The 13723-nt window shown below is 37.9% G+C and overlaps 1 protein-coding gene across 1 annotated transcript in view; it reads left to right on the top strand.

Moving 5' to 3' along the window:
• The window catches only part of gramd4.L (GRAM domain containing 4 L homeolog), a 67265-nt gene that overhangs the window by 4291 nt on the left and 49251 nt on the right, over nucleotides 1-13723 (top strand). The window lies entirely within an intron of this gene.

The following is a 13723-nucleotide window of genomic DNA, read 5'->3' as shown; positions in this document are numbered from 1 at the left end:
TAAAGCTGTTTTGAAAAATGCCTCCTCGGGCAATTTTACACGTAAACAAATTGTACCGTAGCGATTCCTTAACTTCAGTACAAAGGTATTTTTGAACATTATATCAACAAAACATAAGGCTGTTTCTGACATTTTAAGTAACTCAGACAGACAATCACTCTTAGTGTCTGTACACTGATGCTTTAACACTGTGTTATTAGGTTACCCACCTGCCAACTGGTGGAAAGTTAGCATTGAAATGGTCTTTTTCACAGCTTACCATACCAGAATTTTTAAGTGGGCAACAAATCTTCGTGGGTGTCATTGCCCTAAATATGATGATAAATACCAAGATCTGCTTTCTTTTTGTTGTTTTGAACAAGCAGATCAAGGCATATACCAGATCAGGCTGACTGATTGTTTGCAACCTTGGCTGAATAGATTATATTATCGGGAGTGAATAACATCATGGCCCAATGCTGCTCTTTTCCCAGTGGCATTTTCCAGCTAGCTTGATAGCCGTCTAGCCAAGCCAGAAGCAGAAATCAATTTGGGAGATAGACCCTTTGGTTCTATACATGATCTTTTATGCTGCTGGCTTGGTTAAATGTGGCACAGTTAGTTGGCAAAAATCGACACATGTGCCAAACGTTGTACAGTAGAGTAGTCTAGACTGTCTGGCTGCTCCCTCAGACAACTCACCCCTGACCATAGTACTCTGCAAAAAAACAGCCATAGTCATGTGATTTGAAAGCAAAAGAGAACTCAAGATGACTTTTATGATGATGCAGTGTTCTTTTAATAAATGTTGCAGCCTTCTCTTTTGACTGAAAAATACAATTTTCAGTATGTTGGGCTTTGTACGTACATATGACTGTTGTATGAGACCCAGATACTGCAGCCCTGTGCAAGTAAAGTTCTACATTATTACCTCATTGATGGAGGCTGACAATTTGCTGCTTTTGCACCACTGCACATCTGGGGGAACGCACATTGTGGCAGTTATGGTTGGTAAAGGACTGTACACAGGAGGGAATAGGAGGCTGTATGGCTACAAGCAAAAATATGTTTTTTTTTGTTTGTTGACCTTCAAGTGTTCTATGGCATTTTGCCTACTCATCAGTGGAAAGGATAATTTAATACTGTGTCAGAATCTGTCACCAAAGCAGCAGTATTAGCCTCTGTAGTACATTGTGCAGGTACCTAGAATTATTGTTGTATTCACCTGTACAAAATAATTTGCCCATGCACAGCCAGATCCACTTGTTTGGTGAGATCACTAAACAAGCAGATCTGGGTGTGTTTTGGCTACCAATGGGGATCCTACAGTTGTACAGGATCCTGTATGGCCAGCTTTACATATAGTTTTAGAATGTAATGATATCCATTTGAGAAAATACTGAGCAGTTGTGTGATATGTCCGATGCCCACAGTTTTGTTGGCTGTGTTCCCTAAAGAAGCACTAAAGAAGCAAATGACTGTCAAACTGTTCTGTGGTGTCGAGAGGAAATATATAATGTATATGTGCTGTACCTTGTTCAGACCAGCAACCGGAAAGTGGCAAATAAGAATCTCTCTACTAAAATACATCCTTCCATCTGATAATGTATTTCCTGCATTTCTTAGTATAGTATTGTATAACAGCTACATTCACTGTTCATTTTTGGTTTGCCAGAATCTGCTCTTTCTAATTATGCATAGTTTTCTAGTGTAAACCTACGGTTAGTGGAATGTTTGGCCTTAAAATCAGAAGTATGTTGTTTTGTAGAGTGGTGATTTGGAAATTTATAGAGAAATCTCCATAAAACTATATATATTGGCGGGTTCAGGAGACCTAGAACTTTCCAAATTGTCTGTGTTCGCAAACACAAAATAAATTATGTTTCTGATATGTCATTGTACTATGTGAAACATGATTTTTTTTTCATTTTATTAGATACTATATATTTTTACAGAAGTTGAATTACACCAAAATGCTAGCATATTTTGAAAGCTCAGGTTGTCCTGAGGTAAACTAAAAGACACCCCCCCCCCCATGAAAGGCCCTTAAAGTGAGTACAAAATATTCAAAAATTGTCTGGCAATAAAAGTACCCAATCAGCCAAATCAGCTGGCAGTTAAAGGGGTTGTTTGCCTTCCAACACTTTTTTTTTTTTTCAGTTCAGGTGTTTTCAGATAGTTCATGAGAAATACAGACTTTTACAGTTACTCTCTATTTTCTATTTGTTACCGTTTTTCTGATATAGAAGTTTAAAGATTACATTTTTTATATGTCTTTCTGAAGCAGCTCTGGGAGGGTGGTCACTGACTCTGCAAACTGTTCTAAATTGATACATAAGTTGAATCCCTGAGTTTCAATAAAGGTAGCTGTTGGAATTGATACAATAGTTGCTAATATCCCATAGATACTTGTTTCAAATAATGTAACAAATTGAAACATATTCTGCACCTGGATTAACTAAACTGCAAGGCTGAAACATCAGAGACCAGGAACATTTATAACGTAAACTTCAATTTGCATTGTATGTACAAATCAGTGCTGCATTGTATGTACAAAACTTACTGAACAGGCCAGAGGTTCAGCACAGCTATAACAGTAATGATCCAGGCCTTCTTCATTGTTCACAGGAGCTTGCCATCTTGGATCTTGTTAGGTCATGTTTTAAGTGGCAGTAACATTGCACATACATGCTCAGTATGCTTTGTGGGCCATTGGGTTTCATGCTGAGACGCTAATCCTAGGGGTTTAATAAATTAGCACAAAATAAGAACCTGTCATTGAAGTGATTACTACAGTGCTGATTAGTTTATTCTGATGTAGAATGTACTGGTTTCTGAGCTGCCATGTAACATGAATCAGAATGAATTACAAATAAGCCTTGTAATGTGATTTTATGCTTAGGCAACTGATTGCAGCCCAGAGCATGTGTTGTAAATCAGCAGAAAAGTAGATGGGAAACCACTTGGGTCATTTTCTGAGGCACAGATATTAACTGCTAATGGGCTGTGACCGAATTATTCTGAATTGACTGGAGAAAAGTGAACACAACAGTGATTGCCCCCTTGTACAGTAGAACCCACATTTTATGTTTCTCGGGGAACTGAGGAGTAAATCAAAACTGAGTAAATTCTGAGAAATCTTGGCCTGAAAAAATGCAGTTTACATGAATTGGACCATGAAAAAATAATGTGAATTCCGGGAAACTGTAAAATCGGAATATTGGCGTTATTCTGTCAAAACAGCTAGAAGCGTTTCTCTGTATCATAGATCAGAACAAAAACCGGTGTATACATGTAATTGAAGTTTAAATGGTCTATGCCCAGGTACAGCCTTATCTAAAAAATGATTGTCCTAATTTGTTTAGCTTTATTTCTACTACTCTAATGACATGTTTTATAGTCTTGTGGTAATTAAAATAATGAACTCCAACAGAAGTACAGCATCTCAGGAATTAAGAGAGTTCATTGACCAGAGCAACGTTCATTTGTATTTACACTATTCAGAGCTTGCATAGCTATGTGGCCTCGATGTGGCCATAAATCAAAAAAAATTGTAAATTTTTTTTATTGCCGCAGAAATCCAGAGATTTAATCCTGTTTTGGGATTCAGACATTTTTAAAACAAAAGCAGCCAGTTGGTTTTTCTTACCTTTTACTGGATAAAAAGATGTACCTTTTGTTTAGTCATGTGAAATAATAATCCAATGTTTCAGGTTTATTTTTCCAGCCTTGGTGATGTCAAGGAGTTGTCAATTCGTAATTTTTACAGCGTTTGCTAATGAGCACTGCCATATTAACAGCTCCATATTCATTTGCAGTTAGTCAGAAATAGGAAGCCGTCAGGGGAGCTGAAAAATAATAGCTTTAATAATTTTCTACCATGTGGAGAAAATGTTGCAGTAAGCTTACTCTTTTAACAAGATCAGGTAAAGTGGAAAGTGAAACCTTGCCCATTAATATCTCCCACTGAACAAACTGTATTAGGGGTTATGTTACTTAGCAAATTGTATGTTTTGTCATCTTGCTGCATTTGACTCAACACGAGTCAAAATAAAATAAAGAGTTTTAGATAGTAACTAGATGCATTTTTAGCTGTCTATAGTCAAGTCTACACCTCATACAGTCATGCACAAATCACTTATTGCTTTAGATTGTGACTGTATGAGAGGTCTTGCACATGCCCCCCATAGTGCAACATTAATACTGCATTGATTAACCCTTGCAATTAACACGGTAAAGACTGCTTATCTTATTTTGATTGACGTTTTCTGGATAATTAAACAAATTGTTTTATATACCCAATTTGTCTCCATGCATGGGTGACCAAATGGGGCAAGAATCTGTTTGCCACGGGATGGTCTGCTCAAATGTACCCCTGAACTAATATATCCAGAAGATCAGGTAGTATGGTCAAAATAAGCCACATTGCCCTGCCGAACCTTGCATATATGAAACTTATATGCCGTGGATAGTTTTGACCAGAACAGTTTGAGATCAAGATAGAAACATGCCCTAGCTATTGAAACTAACTAAGCAGTTTTTCAACACTTTTTTATAAGCATTGTTTAACCTAGATTTTACTGTTATGGGTGGTTTCAGAAATATTTTGGTCATCAATTAGCATTTTGAACAATGTGTTTGAGACCAAAATGAGTAGATAAGTGTAATGACTGAAGAATAACTGTATATCATTAAAAATCTTTGCATGAACAGCTTTCTGTTAGCGTTCCAATGGATTCTTCCTTCATGAGAGGAAACTAAGAAATGTTCCGCTATTTATTTATTAACATTTGCTGATTGTTTCCCTTTAATTTTCTCTGATGGAGTATCTAGCCTAGGCATCCTGAACATCTGCTACTGTTTATCTTTTTGCTCATGTCTACTGACAGAAAACATCCCACGCAGTCTGCAATGATTTAATTCTACCTCTTGGTTAATAGGGGTTTCAAGTCTGAATGATTTTTATGGAGTTCTTATTTCCTGTATTGATTATTTTTTTTCTATGCAGTTTGTATGTTTGACATGTATGTTTGTGTAGTACTGCAGAATTTTGGTGCTTTAATACTTGATGATAATAATAGATACAACAAGGGTTATCTTTATTATGAAATGTATGAATGACAAAACAATACTACAATGCAAGATCTTGAATAAAATGTCTTTTAGTAGTCTGGAGAAAATTTGTACATTTTTATGTATAGTACAGAAAGATTTGTGGATTATATGCAATACTGCACACACAAGTATAATTATGTGCTAGGGACTCTTGGGAAAGGTAAATAAGATGGCGAAACTGGACCAGGGTTGGATTTGGCTAGTGGGGGACCTGGGAAAAATGTCAATGTATTAGCCAGTAAATTTGTAATCCCTATTGTTGTACGCCTCAGATCCGCCCCTCTCCCCAGCTCGCCTACTTGCCTAATCCAAGGTCTGCAGTCCCTTCCTGCCGAAACTCTGTGATTCCGCCCCCGAAATGTCATAATCCCGCCCCTGAAACTTCATGGAATGTTGTCGAATGGCACAACCCCGTCCCGCTCTGACCTACCCCCACCCTCTTTGTCACTGGCCGGTAGGGCCAGATCTAAAAGGTGGCATCCTTAGATTCGACCCCCTGCCTGATTGTGGCGAGAAGTAAAAGGTTACTCTCAAAGTTTGCAGCACCAGTTATGCCATGTGGAGAAACTCATGACTGGGGTGGGGGGCCCCTGAAAACCCCAGTGCAACAGTAAACTTTTTTCTCTGAGCTGCTGCATAATTTATCCTAAAAAGAACACTGGCTTTTATAAACTGAATGTTTTTATCACAGTAGATTTCTACTCCCAAAAACAGGTGAGCTCTAAATTAGATATATTTCTGTTGGCCTCTCTAATTGAATAGACTATGTGATGGCTTGATTACTGCTGGCAAGCTATATATAGATCACAGGCCAATAAAATCATTATTGACATGTTAATTGGTTTAATTTTCCTATACAAGATATGCTACAAAGATAGGGGCAGAAGATTAATTGAACAGCACCACCAACTATTCAAATAGTTAAAAAGCCTTTATTAATGCTTTTGTGGGCATCACCGCAGCGTTTCAGGCCATGCGGCAGCTTGATAAAAGGCCGCATGGACTGAAATGTTGCGGTGATGCCCACAAAAGCATTAATAAAGGCTTTCTAACTATTGGAAGAGTTGGTGGTGCTGTTCAATTAATCTTCTATAGGGATGGGCGAATTTGAGCCGTTTCGTTTCGCCAAAAATTTGCCGCCAGCGAATTGTCGCCGATGCCCATAAAAGTCTATGGGCGTCTTTTTTTATTTTATTTTTTTTTTTCCGCACGCCGCCATACAAGTCTATGGGCGGCATTTCCATGGTGAAACAAAGTGAAAAAATTCGCCCATCCCTAATCTTCTGCTACACAGTTTTGCCAATGGAAAGTGGCCATTGTAGAACGTGCACCATCTTCAAAAAAAAAAAAAGTGAGAATCGATGTGCTGACTGCTCCTCTTCTACAAAGATAGGGGCACTCAAAGTAGGGAGCCTATTTAGAACAGGCTCTGCAGCATGCTGACAAATGTTATTCCTATACATCCTTAATTAATAAACTGAGTTTAACCTTGGTAAAATTACATTTTGTGAAAGAGCTGAATTAAAGCCATGAATGTAGTCTTTGCTTCAGAGACAATACATCTAGCATAGACTGGTTGTCCTATTATTGGCTTTGTTTTAGACAGGCTATAACTAGATGGATATGCAATCAATATGTTCAGTAGGCTGTCACTTTTAGAGGCACATTTATCATTGGTCAAATTTCGAATTCATGTGAATTTTTTTTCAACTCTAATAAATTTGAATATACTCTAAATTCGATTGGGAGGTTATTTAATAAAAAAAATCAAATATCTAAAACTCGAACGAATATTACCGACCTGAAAACTCGAATCGAATTTGAATGGACTTCGACTAAACTCGAATCCATTTTTTTTTCTCCGTAAAGACTTGAATGTCAGGAAGGCTCGTAACATCTTCAAATTGGTCAGTGGCCCTCTCCCTTTGGCTTTACATGAACTCGGCAGGTTTTAGGTGGCAAATAGTCAAATCTGAATTTTTACAAGGGTCAAGGTACTGAATAAATATCGATTTTCAAATTTGAATTAAAATTCGAATCGAGTTTGGATTATTCACAATTTGAATTTGAGCATTTTTTTTTTTTTTTGAAAATTTGAATTTGCAATTCGACCCTTAATAAATCTAGCCCTTAGACTTAGGCTATGGATACACAGGTTGTTTTTAGTGGCTGATCAGCGGCTGTTGTCAGCCTGAGTCATTTTGGTTGAGTCACCTTTGTTAACTTTTAGTATGCTATAGTATGGCCAGTTCTAAGCAATTTTTCAATTGGTCTTCATTATTCAATTTATATAGTTTTTAAATGATTTGCCTTCTTCTTATGAATTTCTTGCAAATAGGGGTCACTAACCCCATCTCAAAAAAACAAATGCTCTGTAATGCTACAAATGTATTATTATTGCTACTTTTTATTACTCATGTTTTTATTCTGGTCCTCTCCTGTTCATATTCCAGTTTCTCATTCAAATCAATGCATGGTTATTAGGGAAATTTGGGCCCTAACAAACACAGCTGCTGAACTGAAGCAAACTAAAGAGCTGCTGAAAAAAAGCTAAATAATCTCAAAAACCTCAAATAATAAAAAATGAAAACCAATTGCAAGTTCTCTTGGGAAATCTCAATGTCTACATCATGCTAAAAGTTAATTTAAAGGTGAATGTAAGGTAATGATGTAGTACTGAATATTTCTAGACTGAAAATGTATCTAGAAAGCACAAGCTACAATGAACAGTGATTTTAGTTAAAAAATATGTAGACCTGTACAACCTTTTATAATATACTTGCCTCCCCCATACATATTTCCTCTGCTTTCAGTGCTGTTTATGCGATTGTTTGACAAATATAGCAATCTCACAGAGCCAGTAACAGAAGAAGGACACATAACACTATTTTGGCCTATTTACACCAACGGGGTTAATAACCAGCTAGTATAGTAGAGCATGGGTTACACTGGACTTCGCAAAAGGGAAGTATTGAAGGTGCGGTGTAGTGAAACTACAACTCCCACGGGCTACTGTGCTTTAACCAATAAAGAAATGGGTGCCAGGTGGTTCTTGCAGTCAAACATGATCCACAGGTTACTTACATCAGTAAAGAGGCATTTGCATAATTTATAGGCACACCGCTCAGACAGTATATCAGAGGTAGATGCATTCCCTGAAGAATGCAAATAAGCTTTACAGGGCCTTGTGTACCCAGGCTCCCTGGAAACATCTGGATGGGTCAGACACCACCAGGAGCCAAAGAGAAAGACCCACTCCTTCTCACTCACTATACCTAAGTGTGACAGGATGTGGTCACATAATAACTGGAATATGTAAATTATAGCTAGACTAGACATTAAGCCCGTTAAATTAACGGGCTCTAGAACATATGTAGTCAAACATTCGCCAGAGACGGTCTGTGGGGCACATGCGCAGTAGCGCAATCCCACGGACACAGGGACTGGACGCAGAGACACTTCAACTTTATTATATAGGATACATTGGCATCTGCTCAGCAACTTGGGAGATAAGGAAGTGTAGGGATAAGCCATATTAACACTATGGGTCCCTTCAGACATTTGAGCAATGGCTTCATGGACATAATCCACTACATGCCTTGTGCCAACACCACTTAAGTTTAGTCCTTAGGGTCTGTGTCTAGTCCTGCATAGTTACTGAAAACTGGCCATTTACCATCAGTGGATGGATAATCATTTTTATCAATAGGCTGAGTACAGTGCAGCTTTATTAAAATAACATTCAATTGTCAGGTTAGGTAGCTGCTTATTTATGATTATAAGGAGTTCAGAATTTGTATGCAAAATAAAATGGTTCACAGCCCACAGATTAAGAATCCTTTTTATAAATCAAAGGCTATTCATAGAAATACAGGTATGGGATCCATTATCCGGAAACCCGTTATCCAAAAAGTTCTAAATTAAGGCAGTCTCCCACTATAATAAATGAATACATATTTTTATTAAATAATTTTTCTCTGTAATAATAAAATGGTACCTTGTACTTGATCCCAACTAAGATATAGATATCTTAGTGGAAGCAAAACCCTATTGGGTTTATTTACATGATTTTCTAATAGATTTACGATAAGAAGTTCCAAATTACAGAAAGATCAGTTATCCAGAAAACCCCAGGTCCCTAGCATTCTGGATAACCAGTCCTGTACCTGTATACCAGCATAAAGATTCTCTTTTATAAACACAGTTCTGCAAGGCAATCTGAGTGTAATAAATCCACAAGAAAAAGTTTGTAACCCTTTGATATTACTGGGATTACTGTAGTAGTTAGGGCAAGTATTCAGAGTATTGGCTACGCTACTCTCATCCTTTTTTTTTTTTTTTTTTTTTTTTTAGCAGGCTGAGAGAAGCGGATGCGCTTTTTGCCACAGCTCCATTTATCTGAACTGAAAAGTTCATCTTCTGTTTTAGTGCAGATGCATACAGCAGAGGTCTGCCCAAAAGTGCCTGCTCTCATGTTTTCGGACTGTGTGTGCCTACACAAAGCAGAGCCAAAATCCTGTGTGCCCTCAGCATTACAAATGCAACCTACATAAATAAATAATACCAACAATTGCACCTTTTGTTGGTATTGGTCACATTGTTTAAGCATTTACAGTTTGGACTTGAAACCTATATATCTACTGACTGGTACAACATTATTTAGCATCAGTAACCTCTATCAAACATTTCCTTTAGTTCCAGATCAGATTTGAACAATGTTTTGAAGCACAAAGCACTGCTTATAAGAACACATTTCAAAGTTTGACAAGAACTATTCAAATAGATATATGCAAGTTTGAGACTGTATTCGCAAATGAAAACCACAGTGCCACAGTTAACCAGAAAGATATTTCTTAGCTTTCTGTAAACGTTAAGTGGACTTTAGAGGCACAATGCTCAAAATTGTAAATGGTGTAAACGCAGTTTTCACTTTCTGTTAACTATGCCTCTAAACATTCTCTACAGTAAAGATCTACTTTGTGTTTTTACTTTGAACATATTGCTTTAAGGTCTGTAGGCTCTAATAACTTCATGTGCTGACTTGATCTAGAGTCCCTGGTACCTTCACTATAATACTCTCTGTGTCTGTTTCTTCTTGAGACTGTATAGTATCTGGTACAGTGATCCCCAACCAGTAGCTTGTGAACAACATGTTGCTCTCCAACCCCTTGGATGTTGCTCTCAGTGGCCTCAAAGCAGGTGCTTATTGTTCCAGGCTTGGAGGTAAGTTTTGGTTGTATAAAAACCAATCACAGCACTTATATGGCATCCCAAGAACATTTTTCATGCTTTTGTTGCTGCCCAACTCCTTTTATTTCTGAATGTTGCTCACGGGTTCAAAAGGTTGGTGATCCCTCATCTGGTATATTATTCTCTCTAAAGCTCATGGTTTCTTTACTCTTTGACACTCAAGCTGTTGCTGATCTCTAAATCCAAAGTTTTGGAAGTGAAAGTTCAACATCAACTGAAGAGCCACATGTTGCAAAAACCTATTTACTTTTTCAAAGTGTGCTGCACAACAGAATGCCTAGATAGGCTAGAGAATCTTAGGTAGTTAAATCGGTGTGTCTGTGTCAATTGATTTTCAAAAGGGTTACAAGCTAGTGCTAGATATTAGGTTTTTAGTTCTACAGAACATTTGGAAAAGTACAACAATTTTTGATAGACATCACGCACATTTCTCATGGCTTAGACGCTTTTACTAAGGGAAATGGCAATGTGTATTGTTTAGATTTCCCCTCTGTTAGTATTTCATGAGGAATGGACCTATTTCTTCTCTTTCCTGTGTTTCACAATGTCCCTCAGTGAAAATGTACCAAAGTTCATGTGGATTTGAGAGGTTTCTATAATGCAGAAAAGAATGTTACTGGAGGGTTTTCTGAAGCTTTTATACTAATCTTCAAATAAACCATTAAGAATAAATGAGCCAATTGTTTATTAGTGCATTTAAATACTTGCTGTGTCATTCACACATTCACTACTAACCGAATTCCCTTTTTACCTCCTTTCCTCTCTTCACTTCATTTCTCTTTATTTTGTGCTCCCATATGTTTCTGAACATCTTCACTGTAACTCCTGTCCTCCTAAAACCATCATCTTTCCATACAAACTTTGCCACCTGTATATCTCTGTGTATCTCTTTCCCCAGGTACAACCTGTTATCTTTTTTTTAGATAAAGAGCAGTTCTTCATACAGAGGCTTCTCAGTGGACTACTTTATAGTTTGTTCTACTTTGCTCTTTGGGATCAGGAAATTGATTTTGACAGTGACATAACTACTGGGAGAGCAGCCAATGCAACTGCAACACTTCTTGCCCCTCCTTCCCCATATTCTGTTGTCTATTAGTTATGCCACTAGATTTTGATTTTAGATTTATTCTAAATGTTTTCCCTGTTTAGTGCAAGAAACCCATTTTTCCCCTGTGGTAGGAAAACAGCAGTTATTAGTGGTGCTTGCCAAGCAAAGCATCACTACTGTTATCTTGCAAACTTATTAGTGGTGCTTGCGAAGCAAAGCATCACTACTGTTATCTTGCAAACTTATTTTTATTCTTCTTCCGTATGAAAGTTTGGCGCGTAACTAGTCCCGCACCGTTTGTCCTAGACCCATGAATGAGGTGTCAAATCGTGCGGCTTAATCGGGAATGGGGTGGTATGACTTTTCTAAGGGGTGGGTGGTTAATTGCCCCTTGCGGGGGCAATTAACCACCCCGAAAAGTCCCATAGATTAACATTGAGGCCAACTTTTGACGGATTCTAGCGCAGAGAGGGAATCTTGTAGAAACGTTAAATTTACCACATTTGAAGAGGTTTGCGACCTGTGTCAGATGATACCCCACACGAGGGTATAAGTTTTACCCCCGGGGCAGGAGAGGTCCCCAAATTTGCCCCATTGACTTATAATGGGGAATTTATCGAATAATTAGTTTGTCGCAGACCCATGAATGAGGTGTCAAACCGTTCAGCTTATTCGGGAATGGGGTGTTGTGACTTTTCTGTCCTTTTTTGGGGACCCAAAAAAGTGAGCGGAGCCGCAAACAAGATTTTCCCTATTGACTTCAATGAGAAAATGTAAACGGCTGTAATTCTCACAGTAATAAAGCCAGAGCTCCCAAACTTGGCACCGTGGGTCACTGGGTGACTGTGGCCAAAATTTACAAAAAGTGGGCGGAGTCTACAACAGCCAATCAAATTTCAGCCATTCAATTAAATAGGAAAATTTTAAACTGCTGCCGCTCTTAGACGGTTAATGGCAGCCTCCTCAAAGTTGGCACAGTTGGTCACTGGGGGACTGGGATTAAAATTAAGAAAAGTGGGTGGAGCCAAAACCAACCAATCAGATTTCTTTGGTTTTAATGGGAAAAATTAAGAAGGCTGCCATTCTCTCAGTATTGATGTCAGGGACCTTGAATATCACAAATGTGGTCGCTGGGGGTTTCCACTTCAAGTTTAGAAAAAGTGGACGGAGCCACCAACAACCAATCAAATTTCATTCATTGATTTTCAATAGAAAAAAATAGAAATGCTGCCATTTTTACACATTAAATGACAGCATTCCCAAACTTTGGTATGTTAGTCACTGAGTGACTGTGGTTCACAATTAGGAAAAAAAGGGGCGGGGCAACAACAGCCAATCAGATTTGGGCCTGAGTTTTGCCACGGCAAGCACCACTCACATTTTCTTCAGGAAATGTACCTCTCTAGTTCAAATTATCATCCATCAGATGAATTACCTGTAAGCCTGAGACAAAGGCTGCAGTTAGGGGAATAGATAGTTCTGTTCATGCAGCGCTCATTATCTTTATTTAAACAAACTTTCCCAATTACAGGTGTTAGGGTAAAATGATACATCACACATGCACACATGCTTTATAATAGATCATAATGGATAATAGTTATTTTTCAATATAAATTAAAGGAGTTCTTTTTCAACACAAAAACTATTTATTGTGCTTATGCTGAACAAAATTTAATATAGATGTATGCTACCCCTTTAATTTTTAAGAAAGATCTATATATTTGGTCATTGCACAATAGAAAGTATTTTACAGATTTTTATTAGAAACTGTTGAAAGTAAATATTCTAGATTTTCAGTGCCATAAATTTAAACGCAAAGTACTTAATACATAATCTGGTTTCTGTATTGGGCAGTACATCACTCAGCTGCTGACAGTGTTATATAACCTAAGATAAACTTTTAGTGCTTTTGTAGACTCAGCGATTTGCTGTGACTGGCAAAAACCTTAGCGATAAACAGTTAATTTTAAAGTAAAGCAGTCAGGCCCCTGAAAACCAGACTACAGTAGTTAGAGTAAGAAGACCTAGTAGGAGCCTGCACCCTGAACTGTGACAATTGTGTTGCAGACAATTAGTCAGTAGGCCAATCATAATGCTTTTGTGTCTGTTGCTAGAATGTAACAGTAGTAAATACACAAATCCGCACACACACTATTATATGCAGTTGGGGACTTGGCCCCTCTTTTTTTATTTTTATACCACCAGTAATATCTTACTGGTAGTATAACAAAAGAGGGGCCAAGTCCCCAACTGTAGATAATAGCGTGTGTGCAGATCCCTGTATTCACTACTGTTGTTAAGGGACCTGGCTGGGTCACTGGAGGACCAGCA

This window comes from Xenopus laevis, chromosome 3L, assembly GCF_017654675.1.
Source record: "Xenopus laevis strain J_2021 chromosome 3L, Xenopus_laevis_v10.1, whole genome shotgun sequence".
NCBI lineage: Eukaryota > Metazoa > Chordata > Amphibia > Anura > Pipidae > Xenopus > Xenopus laevis.
The sequence above is the reverse complement of the archived record's forward strand: the minus strand, read 5'-3'. Positions and strand labels throughout refer to the sequence as shown.